This window comes from Mus caroli, chromosome 12 (genome assembly GCF_900094665.2).
Source record: "Mus caroli chromosome 12, CAROLI_EIJ_v1.1, whole genome shotgun sequence".
Taxonomy (NCBI): Eukaryota; Metazoa; Chordata; class Mammalia; order Rodentia; family Muridae; genus Mus; species Mus caroli.
In genome coordinates, this window is record NC_034581.1 from 2,824,578 (window position 1) to 2,850,088 (window position 25,511).

Genomic DNA, 25,511 nt, shown 5'->3' on the forward strand with positions numbered 1-25,511 from the left:
ATTCTAATTCACTGAGACTTTCTCCCTCCTGCAGTCTGGGTACATACTATCTGCTTCAGTCAATTCATACAGTTGGAGTCCTTATTGGAGATCCCAGAATACAAATTATTTCAAATGAGCAAATACTAGTTTGTTTCTCCTCAAACATACTTTTTGCAAAAACAACATTTTTCTGGTTTTCAGAATTTTTACCATCAATCATTTTACAGTTTATGAGAAAGGCATTTACTTGTAGGCCTACCATAAATAGAGTACTGGGCACTTTGCATAAGAAGTTTGTTGCTCATCACAGTGTTATTGGCAGGGTCATCTTCCTCTGAGGGCCTGAAGAAGGCATCTGTCCCATGTCTTACTTGTAGCTTCTAAAGTTTGCTGGAAATCTTCAGTACTCCCTGGCTTCTATTGCCTTTGTTTTGTTTTGTTTTTGTTTTTTGTTTGTTTGTTTGTTTGTTTTTGTCTTTCCATGGAGGATACGCCCCTTGTTTTAAATTCCCTTTCTCTGAAAGGCACTGGTCATTATAGAATCATGGAACCAAATTCTGATTATTTATATTCATGTCAAACCTGTGTCTCATTCCAAGGAACTGAAGCATATGATATCTACACATGAACTCACAGGAGACTAAAATCTATCTCAGATCAGAACTTACTAAAAGGAAGTCAGGAGAAGTGCAGGGTTCTATGGGGTGAAGCTCTATTCTCTGTGCCCTCTGAACATAGAGTTCTCTTTCACAAGCTATTCCTCAGTGATTACACTACACATGCATCTCACCCAGTTAGTTTCCAGCCCTTATTTAAGCACAAGTCTTTTTTCCTTGACTTTAAAAGCAGGGGATGTATTGCTAGCATTCTGGTTGCCTTAGTAACAATTAGTTACCAAAGCCAGATGGATGCTTGGATAGTAGTGAGTTGAAGACTTGGTATGGTGTGGAGCAGCATGATGTGGACCTTGCTTTCACCCTTATGCCCAGTCTTTCCCACAATTTCTAAGTCTCTTTCTATCATACATTCAATAAGAAGAACCTCAGGAAATCCCAGCCTTCTGTAGAACCTTCAGAATATGCCTTGTGGCAATGGACCCTAAGGAGAATGTTAGGAAGAGCCACTGGGCCTTTGTCGCAGCACCTAGGCCGCTTCCTATGATCAAAGCTACAGATGATAGGAAACAGCATTCTCTGGTAATGAAAAGAGACAGTCTCATCTAAGATCCCATGATAGTCCTCACAATCACAGCAATCATGCTGTCTGCAGCAACAGTAGACACAGCATAGATTCCTGAAGCTGTTAGTGCTTTGACACAGAAAATAAAGGGAAATACAAAAGAATCCATATGCATGTTCATTTGCATTTGCAAAAGCCAAGAAAAATATATGTCCATAATTCCATATAATATCTACATATTGTATGGAATATTGAGCTGATTACAAACGTATGCTTCTGTGACCTTTTTGAATAAATGACTGGGTTTTCTGGACCAGAGGCTAGAGATCATGCTTGCTCCTAAGGCAGCGAAACAGATGGTGCATTAATAATGGGGATATTAGGAAGATCAGCTTCCCAATTCCAGTGTATTCATTAATACACTTTAGACAGTTTAATTGCTTCCTGAAACACTAATTGAAAGAGGTTCATTTGCAAACGCCTAGGTTCTAATAATATAAATCTGGCGCAGTGCCACAAAAACCCCTTAAATACCATTATAAGATAAATTGTGGCATTTAACTAAAGACAGCTAGATTTTAAAAATAAAACCAGCACACTGAAATGTATAAATTTCTTTCAGACGGTGGAAAAGAAAACATAGTACAGGCGAATCCTTCTGGGTTTATGCAGAACTTGCCAACGTCATGCAAGCGAGCCCTGGGACGATGAACATCTGGCAAACTCTGTGACTTCAGCAGCACAGTACAGAATGCTCTCGTTTACATAAACTCATTTCCTCGAGGAATAGCTGCAGAATCTGTTATTTCAAGAGAATATGTGACTAAGTGTTGTTACACCTTTGAGTGAAGGACTTTCCCCCTTAGAATCAGGCTGCCTACTGACCTTCCTTAAGTCGGATTTCATGCCTTTATAGGCATATTGATTCTACATGCACTTCCCTGGTGTTTACTAAACAAAACTCTGAGCAGTTAGGATAAGAATACATAAGGAGTTTGCTTCAATGTGAAAAACGAGCACAGATTGATCGTTGTAGCAATTCCCAGTTTCCTTTGGTGGAGTAATTTCTGACATGAATGGCAGATGTTGATGGATTCCTGGTTGGCTGATGATGCTGTGAGTAAGTCAGGAGCTTGTTATGAGGAAGCAGTGGCCAGAAGTTCAAAATCTCCCACCCAATGATGCTGTCCTTTACTTAAAGCAGGAAGGCATGCTGTTTATCAATGGCCATTGAATTACATTCCAGGACCTAAGCTTGGGCTCATGCACAAGACTGTTTTGGGAGTATGTAACATCCACTTAGAAAATGAACTAGTGAGACTCATGATGTGGAATGAGTTGGAAATTAGCGGCTCTAATGCTTTCAAAGAAGATGAGTGGCAAACAAATAGGAGGGGAGAAAGGACCCTTTTGTGGTGAGCCAATACAACTGTTCAGTGTCAAGACCTACCAGCCTTCTCAAGAAGGAGTTAATTTCCTCTCAAGAAAATTTAAAAATAAAATAAAAGACTCATTGCCTCATTGCTTTCAAATACTTGCTCAGCCCTGTTAGCTGTTATCAGGAGAGGAAACTTGCTAACTGTCCCACCTGTGATAAAGAGCAGTTAGTTTGACAGTATCTGCATGTAAGCATACATGACTTGGGCCAGGCTTATCAATCTATGATGGTGTGTGTGTGCTTATTGTATCTTGCATCTCGGCTACAAATTTAAGAATTATATTTTATTGTTGTTGTTTAGAGAAGAAAAATAAAATGAAAATGTATTTCAATTTAAATATAAATAATAAAAATTACCTCATTTCCTCATTCCCCAGTTTTTTGACTCTAAACTTCTCAAAGACAAATATTATGATGTCAATAAATTGTTAGAAATTGTCTATACAATTGCAAGAGCCACACCCTTCTCCTTTTGTCCCTCTTCATCTCGTTTCCTCCCCTGTTACCCCCTTTGTTCCTCCTTTTGCGTTTCTCTTCCTCTTGCCTTCATCTCAAAGATTGATGAAAGGAGGTCTTCACTTTAACTTTGCTCGAATTAAATTTAATTAAAATGGAGAGATGCAATTACTTCTTAGGAGGGATAGAAAGAAAGGAATAGAAAGGCCTATAGCAGGCCAGCTAAAGCTGGGCAAAGCTAATAGTAGCTATGTTTAATTTAGTTACTGACCATGTGGGGCTGTTTAACACCCCTCAAAAGGCAATGCTGAGGAAGATTCGTTATCCCTAGGGAATAGATATTTCCTTCCTTACCGTATTAGTGTAGTTAGTCTTAGGACTAGAAGAAAGTCAGAGCTTGGTTACCTACTGAAGTCACAATACCTATAGCCTTTGAATTGTATCCAGAATCTCCCACCTTAGTTTACTACATAAACCTATAGGCCAACCTCAGAAGCAAAGCATGCCCCAAAGTCAATCATCTCCCTCCTCAGTACTTTCCTATACCCATTCAGTGAGCCCCTCAAACTACAAGTCATCCTGAAGTTCTCCCTTACGACCGTGGCTCTGCAGTCACTAAGGTCTGCACTATTTGTCTCTTAGCTTTTAACTAGTTTTCTTCTCTCCTGTCCTGACCTCTTTAACCAATCCTTCACATGGTTCCCCTCTGGTCAAATGTGCACAACTTGAAGTATGACCTACTACCTACCCTACTGCTTGTGGTCTAACAAATAAAGGGCAAATTCTTAGAGAAGTGGCCTTCCATTCTGTCTGGTTAGGACTTTCTTTTTTTTTTTTTTTTCATTTTTTCTCCTTTAAAAAAGTATTATTATTATTATTAATATCATTATATTTCTAAGAGGGTGTCTTAGGCACAGGCTTCTGATCTCTGTCTAGTCATGAGAGTCTCTTTTATAAGCTCCATAAAGCCTTTTGAGTCATTCAGGGATGATTTTGGAATATACACTGTCATTTCTTCAACTCTTTAAAAATTATCTCTGAAGTTACAATTCTTTCTTTGTTTGTTTTTTTTTTTTATAACCTTAGTCATTGGCCTAGAAATTGGCAATAAATCACTGTTTAATAAATAACTGTCTGTCAATTGCAATGCAATATAACAAAGGAAATAGTAACACTAGGGTTTAGTAAGAAAAGGTGTAGGCAGAGTAAAAACAATGTAGGACCATGTTAGGAGGCTCAAAGTATGTCACACTAAGGCATTGTAAGTATTTATGTGGCACATTTATATAATGATGTTTAGAAATAGAACCAGACAGTGTATAGACTAGTTCTGTCTGATTTTGTTGTGCATATTTTCTTAGGTTTTTTTTTTTGTGGATCTGTGATTTTAAAAATGAATATATGTGTATGTATTGAGACAGAGTATCTTACTGGTTAGGAATGCGAAATTACTGATTCAAGTAGGCAGCAACTCCCAAGGATCTGACTAGCAGTACTGGTATCATAAGCCTGCATTACCGTACTTAGCTTCTTTAAACATAGATATGGGGACTGAAATTACGTTCACATTGATGTGTTAGAATGGCAGGTTGCATCTCAACAGCTCACTAGGCCAAGAGGTTTTATTGGGAGGGAGTGACAAGGTGGCAGCAGAAAGAGAAGAGGGGTGGGGGGGGGAGAGAGAAAGAGGGGGAGGGGCGTTCCCCTTATTTATATGAAAAATGATGTAACACAGGTATAGGTGGGAGGTGAGCCAAGTGTATTCTGGAACAAGGTAGCTATTGTCTTGACAACAGATCTGTAGGCTGCACTGTCGCTTATGTGATGTCAAAGGATTGGGAGGTCCTCATGCCACACACATACTTGTACAGTAAGTGCCTTCCAACTCAAGAGTCCCCAAGCCCCTGAGTCAAGGTACGCTACTCAGATTAGATTCTGATAGATTATCTATTGTGTAATTGTGTAGTGGCTGGTGACTTGTGAATGCAGATCCAATTCATAAGGAAGCATTTAAAAGAAAAGAGGTCAAAGGTCTTTGGGCTTAGATTTGGTAGGTTATGGAAGTCCTGGGTTCTCACAGCAGTTATAAAGGCTACCTCTAATGATCTTATCTCTTGCTTTCAATATTTTAATGCCTACCAGTCTTCACCACTCCCATTATTTTCTAGCCTCTATTTTCCCACAACTTTCTCTCTGTTCACTACTGAAGAATTCCAAGTGCACACAGGGAGTTGCCCTAAGAATTGCCACTAATATTCAGGTCCAATCAAGTGAGGTATTTGAGGATAAATGAGGATTCAAAAGTTATAATTGCCCAAAAAGAACCAGAAGGAAAAAAAAGTGCCTCGAATTGCTTATGGTTTCTAAGCCCTTCAGATTTACTTAGTTGCCTGAGAATTGTACTTATTGACATAGACATGACTATGATATATAAGAAAGTGTGTGTGTATGTGTGTGCATGCATTCTCATGCATGCATATTTGCAGGTACATATACCACATACTTCCTACAGAGGATAGGGGATGGTGTCAGGCACCTGCCTATATTGCTCTGTACTTTAAGACACTGTCTTTCAGTGAACATGAATCTCAGCATTTGGCCTAGCCTTGCTGGTCAGCATGTGCCAAGGGTTAGCTTATCTCCATCCCCAGGTTCTGGAGTTACAGGCACAGGAGGTCAGTAAAAGCTAAATGACCTAAAAGCCTCAGGTGAATTAAGAAACTCCAGACAGGAAAGTTGAGAGGATAATAACATCTTCAGGCAGTTAGGATGGGAGGAGCCCCTGTTAAGAAGGTCAACACTCCAAGCTTCCTTCACTGGTGTTTACAACCTTGAGATTGTAGGAAAAGAGATCTGTAAATGGAGTCACCCATTCCTTCCTGCCTCATAAAAGCTCCAATCCACCTGCACCTTGGTGCAGTTACCACTCCCACTGAGACTGCTTCTGCCCTTCATCATTCTGTTGAGGTCAATCTCCTCTTTCTTTTATTTCCACAGTGCCTCAGTCAGTTCACCTCTAACAGCCATGACTGGCTTTTACTTGGGTACCAGTGACTTTCTCAACAAGTGCTCTTACTGACTGAGCCATCTCCCCAGTCTCTATAATAAAACTTGTAGCAATATCTATTGTATCTAAAATTAAAATCACCTTCCCTCTCTCTCCCTTTCTTCCACCCCTCTCTCATGTGTTCTTGTGCACATCCCATACAAACACAACTCTAGATCACTAAAATCCACAGGCAATCATTTTTCTCTATTTGTTTGCATTTCCCTTTGTACAAATCCTAACAGAATTAGCCTTGCACATCAAAAAATAACCACTGAGAGGGAAAGAAGGATGTTTCAACTGGACACGGAGTAAGTCGTGCAGATAGGTGCAGTGTCTAGGCTGATTAGAACAGGCTAAAGACATTTTTGTTTGGGAACCTTTGGTTCGAACCTTGATTCAAACACAGTGAAACCTTTTGAATAACCCCAGGTATCACAGCAAGGCCCTCACAGGTCTCATGCAAGGACCATTTTTCATCTCGAATCTGCTTCAGTGTCTCCATGCTGTTCTAGTTAATTGTTCTCTGTTGTGTCCTCATAGGGAAGGCTTCATCCCTGGATGTGAAGGAAATTGGAAGAGGGGCAGGAAACATGGCTCAGTGGTGAAGTGTGCTTACTGATTCTCCAGAAGATGTGAGGTCATTACCAGCACCCACATCAGGGAGTTCAGAGTTCTCTGTAACTCCATTTCTAGGGATTTGATATCCGCTCTCCTCTCTGCTGGCTAAAGGCACCTTGACATACATGACACTCCCACAGACACACATTCACCCACATGAATAAAATATAATCCTTTAAGTTTTTGAGAATGTAATATAATTAAAACATTTCCTCCTTCCCTTTCCCTCCCTCTTTCTTATATACCTATACACACTGTCCTTCAAATTCATGGCCTTCTCACTAACAGTTATTTGCATGCATATATGCATATATCCTTTTCTTCCCCCTTTCCCTTATTGTAAATGTCCAGTTTTAGGAAGTAGCCTTGGGTAAGATGGTTGCTCTTGCCAAGGATTCCAGCATGTTAAATCAATTTAAAATACTAATTTTTTTATGGGCATGACACAGCCAGTGTGAGAAAGGGGGGGATCACTCAATAGGATTCTAGCCTTGTTTTTGCTATAGCTTGATTTTAGCCTTGACTCATGCCCTTCTATGATTTTCATTGATCTTCGAATTTGTTTTCAAAGATAATTTAAAAGCAAAAGATCTGATGGTATTTAGCCCACTTATGCAATTTAATTCAGTTCCTTCACATGCCCTTTTTATTCATTTATATGACATGAATAGAATAATACATATGTTCTTAAATACTTAGCGCAGTTCTAATAAGTACAGTTGTGTTACATTTTACCAGCTAGGATGTTTATTAATTATCTCTACCTGAAAATGATGAAATGGCAAGTATTTGTACATTTTGTATGTGTATGGGTTACATGTATGTGTGTGTGTTTGTGTGTGTGTGTGTGTTTGTGTGTGTGTGTCTACCTCTTTTTACATGACTACATGACTGCTGGACTTTCGAACTCAGGACCACGTTTCCACAGCAAGTCCTGTTCTGACTGAGCCACCTCCCCAGCCCAAAGCATTCTCAAATTCTATACAATTCTTTCTTCTCTTACAAGTACCCAAAACCAGTGAGGATTTGCTTGATATGAACTTTATAGAAGAATACAGTTTGTTCAGTTTAATATTTTGGATCACTTGACATTATTATCTAATTTGGGTTATGTTTAAAAGTCAAAGTCATTAAATATTTTAAGTTTCCTTTGAGGTTTGCCTTTTCTTATTAGGATTGGGACATGGAGAGGGAGGATATCTGAAGGAAATTGGTAATGAATCTGCCAAACCTCACGTGTAAAAGGGTCAGGTTCCTATGCAGCAGAAACACTAGCTCCTGTAAAAGGAACAGAAGAGAACCTGATTCCAAAAACTGAGACTTTCAAGGAGATTTAGAGGTCAACTGTTTTCTCCTTTAAGTAAATATTTCGAGGAAAACTATGGTATTCTTTTTGCTAAGGTCTCTGCATCACAGTCTGGCATAGAAAAATTCTATGGACCTGAGGAGGACCTTGAACTTCTGATCCTCTTGCATCCCTTCAAGTGCTAGGATTACAGTTTATGAGGTACTAGAGACCAAGTCCAGAGCTGTGTGTATCCTATCAACGACTGTAGTTACAGTGCTATATCCTCAGACCCTCTTCTTCCTTATTGTCCAGTGCCCAGGAAAGGGGAAAGTGAGAGAGATGTGCTGATAGCACAAAGGTCTTAACTGACGTATTGTAGGTAAACTATGAAGTCAGCTGTTTTAGAATATGTTAAATTCATATGGAAATCATACTACCTTATTGACAGTCTATCTTATAGCTACAGAAGGTCAGAAATGCTCCACATTTGTTTGCTGGGATATGGTCTTTAATGACAAAACATGACAGACATCCAAAAATATTTTTCAGCTGCTAGACTGCCTGCTTGCACAACAGTGTGGACAGATATAGCACAAGGAGCATGTGTTTGTGTATCTGCTTTGTAAAGAGATTGAAGGAGTTCTTTTCTTTTTCTTTCCTTCCTTCTATATCGCTCTGGATATAAACTCCTGGGAATCTGGCTATATGTCATTGGTTTTTTGAAGAGAACTTGGATGACAACAAGAGGAATTTGAATTTCTACATGACTTCCAGTAACTGACTTAACAGCTTTAGACAGACATATTGATTAATAATTATGTCCCTGGCAGTAAGTATCTCCACTAAGCCATTCTCCATTTTATTATAGTGTAAATATGTAATCTGCATAAAATTAAAGCTATTATGTACTTGAAACATTGCCTGCTTGAGAGACGCTTACAATAAAGAACAGCCATGGCTCAAATCCTAACTCCTTTTTGTTTGTCAGTTCAATAGTAATTCTCCGACTCTCCATTTCAAAACTATATTCTTTTCTATACTATCGTTTTGTCTAAGCTATGTTATCTCCATCTTAGATGTCTCTTTGTAGAGTTGCAAACGATATTAAGTATGAACCTTCTGTGTTCACGTTGCCACCTCTGCTACACAGTGAACTGTTAAATTATGAATTTGTGGTCTCATCACTCAGCATACTAGTCCAGGCTAAATGTTCCCCTAAGACGTGTCAGTTTTCATCGAAACACAATCAACAGCAAGTGACTTCTCCCAGGAGCATGCCCTATTTGTTGAAGAAAGGCAGAGAAATTTCAAGAGTTCTCAAGTTGTACACAGGCGTCACCAAGCTGGTTTAGAAAAAACAAAATCAGTGCATCTGGAATAATTAATGGCTGTCCAGAAGCATTCTACTGTTAAATGCAGTTCAAAAATTGTTTTCTTTTTCCCAATTGTTTTTATTTTTATCTTTTCCATAAAGAGAATGTCATTTTTTTTTTCTAAAATTCATAGAGGTTAATGTGTTTGTAGGGCATCCTAAATAAGTGATGTTATAGACATGGTCAACACAGATTTTAATATCATCCTAGTGTTTCCAAGGTCATGGCTAGGGTTATTATGCTATTTTCTAGGAATAAGAAGCATTAAAATATGCAAATTATTTGCAGTTACACATATAACACATGATTTATAAAATTAAGATTTTTTTTCCAGTTCAAGTGACTTTGATTTTGCTTTGGGGGGGGGTTTCATGCCAAACAATGTTAGACTTTACATATATGGACACACTGGAGAGTGATATAACTCCATGAACCGATCATTTGTAGAGGCATGGAAAGGGTGGCTTTTATGTTTCTGAGCATGTCAAAGAATAAAATAACCTTGTACATTTCTCAAAGGTAGACAAAATGAAAAGGATAGACTTTCTCTATGTGCATTGACTCTGAGAGCATGTATGTAACACCAGATTTGAGATGAACTTAAATAGATCCTGTTTTAAGAAGTCTGGCTCCAAGTTTACAAATTAACTCCTGCAAAGTATTTCATTACCCCCCCCCCACATGCTGCTACAGAATATCTCAGGTCCCTACACACACACAGGTTGTCTATATTCTGAGTGAGGCTTTTTCCCCCCCCCCCATTTAGAAATGCCCAAGACCCAGTCAATGTATAAACCTTCTTCCAGCTGGCTTAAAATCTGCTAGGGACTAATCTACCCTGCAGCTGGTGACTACACAGGAAACAGTAGATCCACAAATGCCTGATTTCAGGAAGGCCAATCAACTGGATAAGCCTCAAAATGGGGCTGTGGAAATGAGCAGATAGGAAGCACCCATTAACCCCCCCACACACACACACACGTGCGTGCACACATACACACATACACACACCTCATAATCTTCTTACACAGTGAAGTCTGCACTCTACTGTTTTACAGATTCTTATTGCAGAGGGAAGAAAAGCTTAAATGCTTCCGGGTCTTCTATATTTATCTCCCTCCTAATACTGGGAACTGAAGAGACCAATTTACACCTGACTCAGAGCCAAGGACAGCGCTGGGTGCAGACAAAGGAATAGTAAGTTTGAAGCTTGAAAGGCTAAATATTGATATTCTTGGAAAGGAAAAAGAGGTATATAGAATAGGAGAGCTGAATTCTTGTCTGTACTCCAAAATATGAAGTTGGATATGACCATTTAATGTTCAGGGCTCTTATAACCAAGGTCATGGCTGTAGCACTTTTTACTTAGGAGGTATTTATTACATTTGTATTGAAAGAATGTACGCCTTATAAAACTGTGATAAAAAAATTTTAAGTCTGTGTAAAGCCTTGATTTTCTCATCTGGAAGAAAACCCGCACTATCTTCTGTGACTTCAGAAATATTTTTTCATGATTATTTTTGCTTTAAGTATAAAACAGGAGAGCAGTGTTCATGCAGTAGAGTATAGGAGAGTAGAATTTAGATGCATGCTCTTGTCATTCTTTGCTCTATTTCTAAGAGTCACCAAGCACTGATTTAGAGAGTAGCAAAAACTAAACAAATTTAGGTCCACGTGGTCTCACTGGGACAGAACTGAATTATTAAATAAGTATCTACTCTAAGCTGCATCAAATGTATCAATTTATTCAACTGTATGTTAGTGTATCAAAGTCATCCTCTTCCTATTTATTGAGTAGCTACTATGGGCTAGTCATTTTGCTAGGTAGTAAAATATAGCAGTTAACAAAACTGACAACATCTACGACTGAATGGATTTATAGCCCAAGGACAAGAAAAGAAACATACCAAAAACTATATACTAAGCTGGATAATAGATGGTACTAAACAGAACCATAGAGCAGGCTATGGTATAGTAGGGTATAAGAGATTATAGAGAAAGGTAGTTTGCACAAGGAAGATAGTTCTAATAACTCAGTGTTTGAATAATGGCCTGAGGCAAGCAAGAGAGCAAGAAGATGAATGACACTTGGAGCTCAACATCTGGAGCAGTTGACAGTCACATGAAGGCCTGGAATTTGAAGGTTGCCAGTTATATGTAATCTCCGCTTCACATCTGAGATTCATAGTTTGGAAACTTTACTGAAAAGGAGTCAGAGTCTTTGAACTAAAGGGGTTGACCAAGAAAAGAATGTAGAATGAAGATATTAAAGGACAAAACCCTGAGGTATCAAAAATGTAGAAATCAGAGGAGGAAAAATGACAAAAGGAGACTTGGAAGGAAGAGTCGAGAAAGAAGAGTTTCAGAATCCAAGAAGAAAAGAAAACAACATCCAAAACATCTGTAGCTAACATATTAAAGATGGGCTAATATCTAATACCAACTACATTGCTGGCTAGAATGTACTACATATTACTAAGAAGCTATTTGAAATATGAAAAGACAGTAGCAGTGGGACATCATTTTAAAAATTAAACTATAATTACATCATGTCTTCCCTTTCCTTCCTCCTACTTCCCTCTCATTTCTTCTCAAATTGATGGCCTCTTTTTGTTTGTTACTGTATTGTTACACACACACACACACACACACACACACAATTCCATGTATTATTGCTCATATGTATTTCATTTCTGGGTTGACTACTTGATTTTGGATAACCAAACAGGGTGTTCAACTCTGGGGAAGACCAATTCTCTCACAGCAGTCATTAGTTGGCTGTCGTTCTTTGTCTAGGGCTGATTTCCCCTTTTTATGTTGGCATAACTATTGATGTTGCCTTCGAATAGGTTTTTATTTCGGAAGCCCTACTGTTGAGGAATCCCTGACATTTCCAGGAGACATAATTTCATGGCAGATTACCCGGTCTTCTGGCTTGTATCATCTTTCTGTCTACTCTTCCACAGTGTTCCCTGAAACTCAGTTGTAGGCATTGGGTTGTAGATGTACTCATTGGGGCTGTGCACCTCAAAATCATTTGTTCTCTGTATTTTGACCAGTTGTAGTATTCTGTAATTGTCTCTGCTAAAAAGAGAACATCTTTGAAAAAGGGTGAGAGCTATGTTTACCTGTGGGTATAATGATATATATTTGAAATGCATTTATAAATTATGCTGGTTTGGTTAAGTGGCAGTAGTAGGGTCAGATGTACTTTAATGCCCAGATCTCTATATCTAGAACAATGCAAACACACAGCCGGGAACAGAACACTGTTTCTGACTTCATTTCTGGAGAGCTGTGCATGCTCACTGAAAGTTTGATTCAACCACCCTAATTCCCACATATGCTTCAATTTCCTCAAAGGCTGAAGCAGTTCTTTTTCCTACCCACCCCCTGTCTGGTTTGCTAACATGTCCTCTAGCTACAGCTGTTTCTGAAGACAGTTCTCAGGATTGAGTTCCTGTCAGCTTAAAGGACAATAAGAATTAATAATGAAAACAATCTTAGATGGAGAGTGAGTTAACAGTTTGGTGAGAAAATCCAGTTATTCATCAAATAAACCTAGGGTCTATTCTATATCACAAAAGTATCACTCACAGAAGAGACTGTGTGGAAAATAGATGACGAAACAGAGTCGTGTCCTGGAGACAGCTGGGAGGAGTGTAGCATCATATATAGAACATTAGGTAAGAAGCTTTAAACATCTATTTATGTATGTGTAAATGGAAGAAAAGGTATTTAATGGCTTAGGAAATGTTCTAAGTTTTTTCTAATATATATTGAACGGTTTTATAACAGAAAAGCAAATGTTATTGAAAATAGATTCATTTTAAGTCTTTACAAATTTACATTTTTCTACTAGTTATCAGCCCCCAAAATATAATGCTTCTACCTAGTTATGTCTCCATGAAGTTTATGCACTGCTTATGGACTATAGCTTTACCCATTAGGCTGTGACAGTCCCCAGAGTTCTACCTGCTGTCATCCCTATTTGCCTGGGTACTGCCTTCTCCAGCTGATGTTTTATTAATGATCTTGAAACTGAAGTACTGTGGAATGATGAGAGTTTAAAAAGACAACAATAAGATTCTTGGGAGCCCCACTAGGAGCCAACTGTTCGGTTTCTGAGCCTTTGTCCGCTACAGTATGGATTTCCAAAGGACAGCCTTCCTCCAGTCAGTCCTGTGTGGGCCACTCTGCCTGCCAACAGAGATTTTGAGAGGTGTGATTTGTCCTTGATAAAAAATTAATTGATTTTACTCCAAACATGTTTAAATTGCATTGTGGTTGAAATTTTTTGGGGAAAATGATTAAAATTTCATAATACTCTTACTTTATTAATATTTTTAATAAGGGAGAATGATTATTTAAGCTATGACAATCTAGCCGCCTAGTTTGCTGAAGTTAAATTACCCATCATCAATATGTTAAATTTTATAAAATTAAAATGCAGTTGAGGATCTTTTTCTTCCTTCTGACTTACATGCAGGGATATTCATGCCTCTTGTTTTTGTTTGTTAGTTTTTTTTTTTTAAAGCAGAAAAAATTAGTGTGTGTTCAAAGACACCCACACACTAAGTACTAGAAAGAAATTGAAAACAAAAAGATTGTTAAAGAGTCAGTGACTGCTTGCTTGCTTCTGTAGGATAACAACCAGGGCAGTTTTCAAAGAAATGCTCATCTTGGAAATCACCGAGGCATACTTGGTGACATAAAATGATGAAACAAAATCTTTTTAGCATCCAAAGAGGTCACACAGTTTTTAGGCAGCTGTTGTCCTTTGAAATGGAGAGCAAAGACCTGAAGTTCTATCTCCCTGGCTGTCACACATTTAGTTTCTGTCTAGTTACCATGGTTTTGACAGAGCTGTAGTAGGTGGAGCAATGACAGGAGCAAAGTGGGTCACAGCAGGAGCAGGTTGTGCACTACACCCCCGTGTGCTCGGGGAAGTGGATGATCACTTCTCATTTTCTCAGATGAAGCCATGGAGAACTTAGGGTGATTTGATGGCTTACAGGAGAACACACACGTCGTTTTCAGACTCTGAGAATAGAATCCAGACTTTCAAATTCTGCATACTGCACCACTCCAGGTTAGCTTTATTAGGCACAGTGTCCTGAAGCCACCTTAAACTCTTTATTACTATTGTAAAACTTTCTTTAAGGACTTCCAAAAACGTGGTTTTATTCTGTTCTCTCTTTTTCTAAGCATCTGCAAACAATCAACACCTCTAAAATGAAATTCACCCGAAATAGAAAGGCCTTCCAGTAAGACAAAATCATAAAGTGCACACCTGGCATACTTAAACTCTGTTTTGATGGCTTTCAATTGGCCACTATACACTAGACATATCTGACATGTTTTAGACGACCCCATAGTCACCTCCAGGCTCTGAGATGTACCTTTTTTGAAGATTTACATCAGACAGTTTATGCTGATGTGATTTACTGGAAAAGAATCCACATGAATGGCCAAATCTGAGAAGTAACCCAGCAATTTTTTAAAATGTGCTTTGCCCACCCACCTTGAAGTGATGAGCTTCATCGACATAAGTGCCTGTGCTGTGGCCATCAGGCTTGGCAGAGTGCTTGGCGATCTAATTGGATGGCTTCTAATCCAGACCTCTCAAGCTTCTCATCGCCTGACTCTGCTCAAGACTTCCGATTGATTGGACAGTGATGGGTTATAAGGATTTTCTCGGAAAGTGTGTCCCTAGGCTTCCATACATCAATAGCAGAAGGAAAAGGCCTCAAAGAGTGTCATTCATTGTTCTTGAGAATTATACTCCCAGCTTCTCATAATGGATAGAAATGATTTCAGCATCTCTTTTGTTGCTTATCGACCAGTTCCATCTGTTGCTGTCCTCTAGTTTCTTTAGAATTGTCTTCTCCACTTTCCCCACCAGAAGTACCTCTTCCTTCTCCCACTGTAATTATCTCCCCATTATTGATAATTAACTATCAAGGATATACACACTAATGGGGAACTTGATTTTTTTTCTATTTTTGCTTTGATTCATCAAACAAGTATTTACTGGGCCCATGTTATACACTGTTTCAGACACTGATGATGCATCAGTGAAGAGAGAGCACTCTTGAAGTGCATGCTCCTGGGGGGAAGGCAGACAGTGAGCAGAATAATTAGAAGGTCAGATTGTGATAAGTGCTATAGAGAGAAATAAGATGCGGTGGGAGTCGTGATGCATGCGGGTGCCATTTTATTGTGAGCCATCAAGGAAGGTCTCAATTTTGAGAGGGTGCTTGATTAGAAACATGGAGAATATGAGGTGAAATGTATGTATATAAATGAGCTGGGGAAAGGGTTTCTGGCAGTGAGACCAGAAATTGCATTCAGGAGCTGATTGTTGCTGAGATGGAGAAAGAAGCGAGGAGGAAGACTGGAGATGAGGCCAGGGAGAAAGCTAAATCACAGAAAGCCTTGTATGTCATTAGGAGAGCTTGAACACTGGCTGCAAGTGATAAATCTGGACTTTGGATGGGTTTAAGACAAAGGGAAACATAATCTGGCTTTCATTTTGAAAGAATCATTGCAACTGCTAAGATAAGTATAGACGATATGAAAGGACGAGAGAGAGATAGGAGACCTGTTTCAGTGGCCTAGGAGAAAGATGAACATGGCTTATATCAAGCAGAAATAATGGAGACAGGAAAGTCAGTTGAGTCTGAGATATTTGTTGTGATGATTCTCTTAAGAAAGCTTGAAATTAATGATTGTGAATGTTTAAACTTCTCCAGCCCTTCATTTATTCCCCTACCCCCAGCAAGAAAATTTCAGGTATCTTATATGCCCTTGACTCAATTTAAAGTCAAAGTTACATGATACAGGTAAAGAAACAGGAAATGAGATGAGTTATTGACAGTCCTAAGCAGAATCCTGGTTCTTAGGTATCTGAGGATAGAAGGTTTCCCAGCATCTCCTAGCCAGTTTCTTCACATACACATAAATGGAAAGGTGGGTAGCATCTAATGCTCAGGATGGCAGTAAATGATATGAACACATTGAAAGCACTTAGCACACTAACTGGCACATGAATAAAAGTCAGTAAATACTGGCTATTACCAAAATTATTTTAAGTTACAGCACACACTTCCTTCTATGTTCTCAGTGAATGGCTAGAAAACTGCACTCTTCTCTAAATCCTGAGCCTTTATTTCTCAGCCTCTGGCACTGTTTACTCTAGCCACCATCACGCCTCTAGCACATTGTTTCTTGTATTCTTGGAGCCAGATTTTGGCTTCAAAATGATAGAGAAAACATCATCGATGTTAAATGGATCCAGGCAAAGCTTTTACTGGGACATCTGTTATGGCCAGATGGGAGGTGCTTTGACCATGAGTCAAAGGATGATGGTCAGTGACACCTTCCTTCCCCCAAAAATACCTAACTAAAAGTAGCAGCAAATTCAAGTAGAGTTCCAACTAAAAGTTCTTTTCTACATCCTTAATAAAAATAAGGGAATCAGGTTTATAAAGAGGGGTCTTGTCTGGTCAGAATCCTAGCTAAATTATAGGCAGCTCACTGTTTAGCTTCGACTACAAGGGTAAGGCAGGCATGTTTCATGCTGCCCCGTAGTAATGCAGGCTTATAGCTATTGTACTTTTAATTCTAGACCCATGGGTGGGCCCCTGACCCCTATTTATGTGCTTGTTTTGTGAATGCACAAAAGAAGAATCTGGTTATTCTGGCTCCCTTCTGGGTGGTCTCACACATTCTCATCAGCATTTTCAGGCTTCAGTTCCTTCAAGCTTCTCATTTCCTCTCCTGCCCAGGTTATCATGCATTTACATGCCAAAGGGAGTTTTAAGAAATCAGTCAAGGTTGTTTCTTATGTCTGTGGCAACCTGGACGCCTATTTACACCTGTAATCTTTGATTTTAAACCCATGTACGGAGGATATTCATTTAGTTCCTTCTATCTGTATCTTTGCTAATTTATCATCCCCATTCTCACCCTCCATCTCCACACCTGTCCTCACCTTTTATCTAATTGTAGATAAAGGGAGGCTGCTGAGAGCCCATCCTACCAACTTCCAGTTCCTGCTTGCTACGTGATGTAGCTGTACAGTCTCAACTCTTTGTTTCTCCTCTTTTCCTTAGGATCTTGTTGTATGTCCTCGTTGTGTTAACCTGCATCTTCCTTATGATGTAGGCTACTTGAGGGTGGATGCCTATGGGAAGGTAGGATCTTGTTGTATGTCCTCGTTGTGTTAACCTGCATCTTCCTTATGATGTAGGCTACTTGAGGGCGGATGCCTATGGGAAGGAGCACGTCCAGGACTCTGTTCTCTAATAGCACGTTTTATGCTATTTTAGGATGCCACTAAATCCTGTAAATGTCCTCATGAGCCTCAACTTTGTCTGTGTCCTTGAACACACATTGGCTCTGTTTCACATTGCTGATCCTCAGAGACCTAAACCTCCCGAGTGAACCTGCTGTCCCATAAAACCAGGTGTGATCGTTCTAAGTCCTCGGCTGATGGTTTGTACTGTGAACCTGCCCACATCTGGGGATTCATCCACCATCATAACAGTGTACTGTTAGATTTTTTTCTTTTCCATTTCAAGTTTTATGATTGCCTGATGACTGCACTTGTATTCTCAATGCATTCCAAAGAGGATTCAAGTGCACTAATGCACACTCAATTTTTATTCAAAAAAGAAGATAAAAGAGGGTCCTTAGAGAAACATGACAGCATTAAGAATTATTACAGAGCGTGAGACTTTTCTTTTTAGGTGTGGCGTTGATATCCTGTAATTCTGATTTTTTTTATTTAAAACTTCTATTTTTGTTCCTTTTGCTTTAGCTCCTTTCTAAATAAGGCAGAACATTTAAGCAGCACTTTATAAAGTACATTTATGCATAGTCTATTATTTAAATAATGTTTAAAATATAGAAGATTTCTTTGTAGGGAGACAAAAATAAACCAGTTTTCTGCCTTAAGGGAGGTTTCTATCTATTGGCATATAAACAGAAATAAGATAATTAACTCATGATTACACAATTGGAATTACCACTATTTATATAGTCAGCCTTAGTCTGGTTAATAGGCAGTGTATTTAGACCAGTAAGAGAAAGGCTAAGAAGCTCTGACATTTCTCTCTCCCTTTGCTGGATGAAAAAACAGCTTAATCCGCAGCTTCTCCACCTGTCTTCTTGGGAGTGCCAAGAAGTCCCCACCCACTCCTCCAACTTTGGCCAACTGTGCTGGGCTGGGTCTGTGAACTGATTGCATATGTTACCAAAGAAATTATTGGGATGTCAAATGGCAGTGTCATCTTCCTGGCAACCGATTCACGAGCAGATTGTGATGTAGTAACCTACAGGCATATCATTCAAAATGCCAGTTCCACTGCTGGTCACTCTCCTCCGCTCTCCAGGCAGAGACCCCATCTGGCAAAACAGAAGCACAAAGAAATCTAGAGTTCTATATCTTCAGATGTTTTTCTACAGCAGATGTTCCCTCCTATGTTACTAATAAGCCTGATCCCAGTGTCTGGTTGGGTCATGACTGGTCCCGGTCTATCCACTGCCTCTCTCTTTCAAATGTTACTTGTTGTGGAGTAGGCAGAGCTCTATCTCTTCAGCATTGTAATACACTTCACAGCCACACAGAGGAGGGACTTACTAAACTAGAGCAAACCTTGAGTTTCCTATTTTCAGCTAGAAAGTAAAAGGAAATTGTTAATATATGTTAAAATGTTTTTCTTTTTTCAACAGTAATATCTTAATTCTTCCACTCCAGACATCAGGTACCTTTGCCTCCCCATCTTTGTTCTTGAGGTCATCTGTGGACTTGTTCATGTATTGCCCTGGGTTTTCTTATGTCCCTTTGACCTAGATTTAGTTCGAGTTTCCAGACATTGTATTTATTTTATTACAGGAAAACATAATTCTCTTCAAATGTCAACAAACATGTTTGAGTTCTTCAAAGCCTGCCTTACACACATGGACAGTGAAAGCCCGCCTTGCTTCACTCATTGATATACAATCTAGCATGAAGTCATTCAGAAAACCTGCTCCTATGCAGCCAGTGAGGTGCTCTGTAAGCAATGTGAGGTTCTAAAGACAACCAGGCAGCTTGCTGACAAGAAATGCACAGCCCCAAAGTGAGATTCATTTAAATCCCAAAGAAAGACACTTAGAAAGAAAGTTTTGTGAAGTGTATGTTTAATTAACATTTCACTTCTTCTTCAAGGTAAACAGAAGCCTCTCTACTTTCTTGTCTGAAAACTTCAATTGTACAAACTCATGTTTTAACATTTCAAAAGAAAAAAAAAAAGGACATGCAACCTATTTGAATAGGGAGAGGCTTATAGAATCATTCCAATGTAAATGTAGACCTAGTAGATGACCAACCTTCCTTTTGAAGATTTACTTGATAAAGAATTCTTTTAAAGGCTTTTAAGAGTTTTTCTTTTCTTGCTATTCAAACTTTAAAACTAAAACATTAGTTTAATAAAAATTTTCAATGTGGTGTGTTAATTCTGGACATGTTCCGTTCATATCCAATTTGAAATAATATATATTTTTAAATGAATTTTAGATGAAAATAAGGTTATATCTTGACGACAGAATTTACAACTGACATCTTCCTAGAGGTGCAAATGGAAGACAGGTAGACGTGTGGGGGTAAAAACAAAAACAAAAGTCAACTTGATGGGAATATTGTACTTTCTGCCCTAAAATCTAAACTAATGTTCTATTGAAGAAAAAGACAAAACAAAACAAAAACAAAGATAAAATTTTAAAAAATCCAGCACAACAACAAAAACTTGTGTCTGTCCTTTGCTGCTGTTGGATATTGCACCTCTGGGGTCTTGACTGTCTCCTGGGAGTGGGAAGCACTCCACCTTGCTCTTTACAGCTTGTGGAGCAGGAGGCAAAGTAGCACACAACAGTGCTCCTTAGACACTTGGTGTTGGATGAAGTCCTACAAGTCTCTCTCTCTTATCTCATGTCAGAATTTCTGTGCTGTTCTTTAGAGGTAGCTCCTGTAGTCATTGTGAGAGGCATAAATTATGTCAATTGTGTACTTGATGGCTCATGGTTGCTGTGTACTGACTTGTGACTTCATGAAAACTCATAGATTTTGAAAGTAGGATAAACAGTTTTACACACACACACACACACAGAGACACACACACACAAACCCACAGCTGAATGGGGAAAAAAATCCTGAACTCTTGAGGTTTTCATCTTGGAAAACTGAGCATAAAAACTTTCTCTGTTTTGACAACTGTGAGATGAGAAGTTTGGCATTCCTTGTAATGAACCCTGATGACATTTTACTCCCTAAGTTTATAGAGACAATCTTGTTGCTTTTCCCTTTTATTTCCAAACAAATGCAATCAGAAAACCTTGATTGATTAATGCTGAATTTGGTGCCTTTTTTTATGAAAGACCTTTTCTAGTTACTCATCTGGGAAATTCTTTTTTACCTTTACAGCCATGTTATCCTTTTCTGACTCTTCTGTTCAAAGTTTAAATGTCTTAGGTTGGGTCTCTCTCATAATCTATGGTATCTTAAATTTGTTTTTATGTCTTTCTCATATGGTATCATTGGTATATAGAGCTAGTTAATAGAAACCATTCATGAAATACTAAAGAGAAAAAAGAAAGCAACAGGGTGTGTGTGAGAGAAGTGACTAACAAACAGAAAGAACAGAGAAAAAAGAGGACTCTGCTTAAGTCATGTCAAGTTCTTTCTTCCTAAATTGCTTTGTAACTCTGTATTTACAAAATGATCAGAAATTAAGAGGTCTTGAACTCTTCCCAAAGAGCCAATTTCTGTTCTCAGTATTCACACTGGACCATTAGGCACCTTACAACTTTTTTATAACTCCAGCTCCAGGAGATACAAAACTTTCTTCTGAACTCTCTGGGCACAGGCACACATGTGGCATAGACAACACAAATAAAAATTAAACCTTAAAAATTGTATTGTTTAAAGAAATTGTTTAAAGAAATGTCACTACAAAATAGTTAACAGAATGGCACATAATTAAGACCTAGATAATAGTGATATTTGATGTGATATGGTGACATATGGTAGTATGTGGTAATATATTGTGGAAAGGAGTTCTTTTCATTACCCTACATGTATATACCGTCATTTACTTTTACAAAGCATTCTGTAATGTGGGTGGAGTTAAGTTAGTAGTCCTGCATGACTATCTAGATAGTTTTCAGTATTTTCCTTTCAAACAGCACTGCAACAAATATCATTGCACACACATCATTTTTTTTTTTTATGTAGAAGCATTGTTGCAAAAGAATTGATGGGTCCAGGCACATGAGCTTTGATCTTTTGATACATTCTGCCAAAATGTTTTCCAAAAATGATGGAGTCAATTTTTAGCTTTGCAACATTTTCATCATCATTTAGTACACTAGACATTTTCAACCTTAATTTGCATTCTGGATCACTTTTATAAATTAAAAATAGTTCAATTTTTATTTTAATTTTATTTTTAACATTACTAGGGAGATAGACTATATAATACACATGGGGAGATAGATAATTTTATTTATCAGATCTTATAAGTTCTCACTTATCTATATGCCTTGTTTACTCACCTTGGGTTCCTACTATAGGAAGGATTTTAGTTTTGTTATACATGCAATAAATAATTTCTTGTAGTTATTTACAAGTATTTTGGGAGAAAAATCTCAAAACATTCAATGTTTAATGTAATTTCTTGGCAATAGTTTATGTGCGTGTGTCATTTCATAGCACTTCTGTGTCAACAAAAATTAGACAGAGCCCTCCTGTCCCCAGTGGTTCTTTGTAACAAGGATTTCACACCACTTCATTCCCAAAGGGAATTTAATCCTATATGTAAAACATGGAGTAATTCATAGTGCTGAGTGGTTAATAAAATGGTGTACTAGCCTGGATTGATTTGATATGCACGTACTGCTCTCTTCCTGGTGAACTCCTTGGTGTTCAGAAAAACATGATAGTGATTGTAGCATGCCCTTCATGGTTTAACAGCTTCTTTCAAGGGAGAAATGACGCACCTGAAAACCATGCCTTCATCTGGTCTGGCATGATCAGCACACTCATTATGTCATAGCAGGTAAATTCTCTTAAGGGTAACATATGGGGATGAAGTTTTCTATCTAAGTATTGTTTCAGACTGCTGGGTCAAAGGATATTTATTATATCTGCAGGTTCGTTTTCCTTCTGTTCTTGTTAGAGTTCAATGTGAGATATAAAATTTAGCCAATTTACAGCATCTTTAAGGGAATCCATTAACTCATTACTAGTGTGTGAAATTATCTCCACCTGCATCCATCTTTCCACATTACCAAGTGCAGTTTTATTACATAAATACAGTGAAAAGTCCATGTTTTTACTTCTTTTATTAAGGAAATCCCTAGGACTCCTTATAGCTAGGAAAATAAAATAATTACTGATGCCAAAAATAAAATCCAAGTCCTTTATAAACCCCAAGAGGGTCATTTATTTATAAGAATACTAATTCTTTATTGTTCCTTATTCCAAACTTAAACTTCTCTGTCTAGATTGTAAGCCTATAATTGGGCCCTCCCATATAAATTCCTACCTAATACTTATATATTATTTTATTAAGATTCAGTTATATGAATACCTGTGATGGCTATTCTTGGTTAACTTGACATACCTGGGAATAGGTAAACTTAGATGAAGAATTAAGAAGGTGTAAGAATAATAGCTGAGGGGAGACTCACGAAGGAGATGTGATAAGACAGACACACGTAGGAGGAAACTCTCTTGAGCTATGACTTCAACATGCGTAGCGGAAACTTCCAGAGCCTGGGCTACTTCCACCACTGTGTAAACCTGACAGGTGACATCTCCCACAATGATGGCACAATCATGCTTCAGTGACAGAGTCTGACCAAGGAGTCTACACTTGCAGCATCTACCTGGAAAAGCTGGAGTCCAGGAGAATCGTGTGCTGCATGTGATCCAGGATGAATCTCAAAGGTCAATTTCAACAGACAGAAATCAGCTGGGGATCCTGGATGAGAATCAGCTGGGGATCATTGTGGGGATCGTCTGTGCCACTCTCTTGCTGTTTCCAGTTTTGATATTCATTGTGCAGAAAACCAAGTGGAATAAGAGTATAGTAAGTTCTATGGCTTCTGTGAAGAGCCTGGAGAACAAAGAGAAGACTAGACCAGAGAAACATGTTTACTCCTCCATAACTGCATGGGAGACAGTAGAGAGAGGACCAAGTGGAAAGTCAGAGGCCACCTACTTGACCATGCACCCAGTTTGGCCTTCTTCCCCCAAAGCATCCAGCTTGGACCAGTCTTCAGTCAGACTCAAGCAATGCAGTTGAAAAAAAAAAAGTCAGCTTGGGGAATTCCCAAAACAGAGCAAACTTTCTGAGAAGAAAGGAGAGACCCTTTTTGGTGGTCCCCGGGGGTGGAGAGTGGGGGGTGGTTCTGTGCCAGCTTAGGCTTGTGTTTTTCAGTCTCTGCCTCCATCAAAGGCTCTGCCTCCATCAAAGGTGTAGAGTCCTGCAGGAAGACTGAACTGCTACCAGAAAACCAGGCACTGATGAGGGGAGGGAGACCGCGGACTTCTCCCAGAAATGAGGTGCTGGCTGGTGAGGATGGGGAGCTACCTAACCTACCTTGTGCTTTCAAGCACTCGGTTGGACTGGATTTGTAATGTGAACAGTGGTTTGCTTGTTTGTTTTTGTGGATGAGCTATTAAGAGACTCACAGAGATATAAACCAACAAAAACAATTCTTTTGATGAATTATCCCCAAATAAGTGTGGTTTGTAAGAACCGTCTTTTTTATATCCTGGATGAAGGGCAAGTGGGAAAATTTGAGGCATGGAACTCCTAGGAAGTGCCCTTTGAGGAGACCCACAACGGATTCAACATCTGCAGACTGGTTACCATGGTTCTGGGGGAAGGTTATGAGTAACATGTTGGAATTGGGATATGAAAACGTCTTTGGAATTTCTTCATGCTGGGAATCTGCATTGGTGTCTGAAGCTAGGCCTATGGCGTTTGGACAGCAATCTTTTTCAAAAGCATTGAACAGGCTTGCCACAGAAAATGGTCAATGATTGAGTTTTTGGTCTGAAATATGAGATCCCTATGCTTTTCATTGTTGTCACGAGATTTAAAAGAGTTGATCTTATTTTTCAAAAATATTAAATTGGATTAGTGCTGAAGAAATAGCTCAGCACTTAAGAGAACGTACTGCTCTTTCAGAGGACGGGGCTTTGATGCCCAGCATACACACGGTGGCTCACAACTGCTTTTAACTCCAGTTCCAAGGGAGCTAACACCTTCTTCTGGCCTCTGTGGTCACTGCATGTGCATGGTACAAGGTCATACATATATGCAAAACACCCATACACATAAAATTATTTTAAATGTTAAATAAAAACTAAATAAAAGTGTTGATATTTAAAAAAAAAATGAGTAGTAGCCGAATGTGAGCCTGGGAGAAGTCATTAGCCAATGTCCCTCCATTTTCTCTGTCCCAAACTCCTGCCTTGAGTTTCTGTCTTAGTTCACCCCAGTGATGGAACTGTGAGACAAAATAAACCTTTCCCCCACCCCCTTTTATTACAGCAACAGAAATTCAGGCAACAGTAGAATATGCCTTCAGCCAGCTTTTTACAATTATATATAGTCTTGCAACCACTGTCACCTTCAGAATATAAATATAGAACATTTGCATCACCCCCAAAAGTCTCCATGGGGTTCTGCCCAGTTTAAAATAGCCAGAAAATTCTAGGAAAACAGGATGTTTACTCACCTTATTGTTTCAGCTTTTCCAGAATTTCGTAAGTATCAAATCCAGCTGTGAGAAGTCTCTTGCATCTTGTGCCATTTGCTTAGTATGGCTTATCTTTCATTCAGCTTGTCACATGTGTAAAAAACTTTCTCTTACTACTGAGTATAGTGCACTATGCACAAGCCACCAGTTCTATATTCTAGTTGATGGATATGTAGTTTTACTCCCAATTTATGGTTATTTAGAAACAAATTTCTTTTAATGTGTCAGTGGAACCATTTGGCCATATGTATTAAAACACTGAAATACCTAAAGATACAACCTTCCAAGTCACCTGGAGAGAATCTTTCTGCA

General features: G+C 38.7%; 1 pseudogene; it reads left to right on the forward strand.

Annotated features, from left to right (window-relative positions):
- The first annotated feature begins 1,073 nt into the window (after window positions 1–1,073).
- On the forward strand, window positions 1,074–23,734 carry LOC110307291 (annotated as a pseudogene).
- Window positions 23,735–25,511: the final 1,777 nt, after the last annotated feature.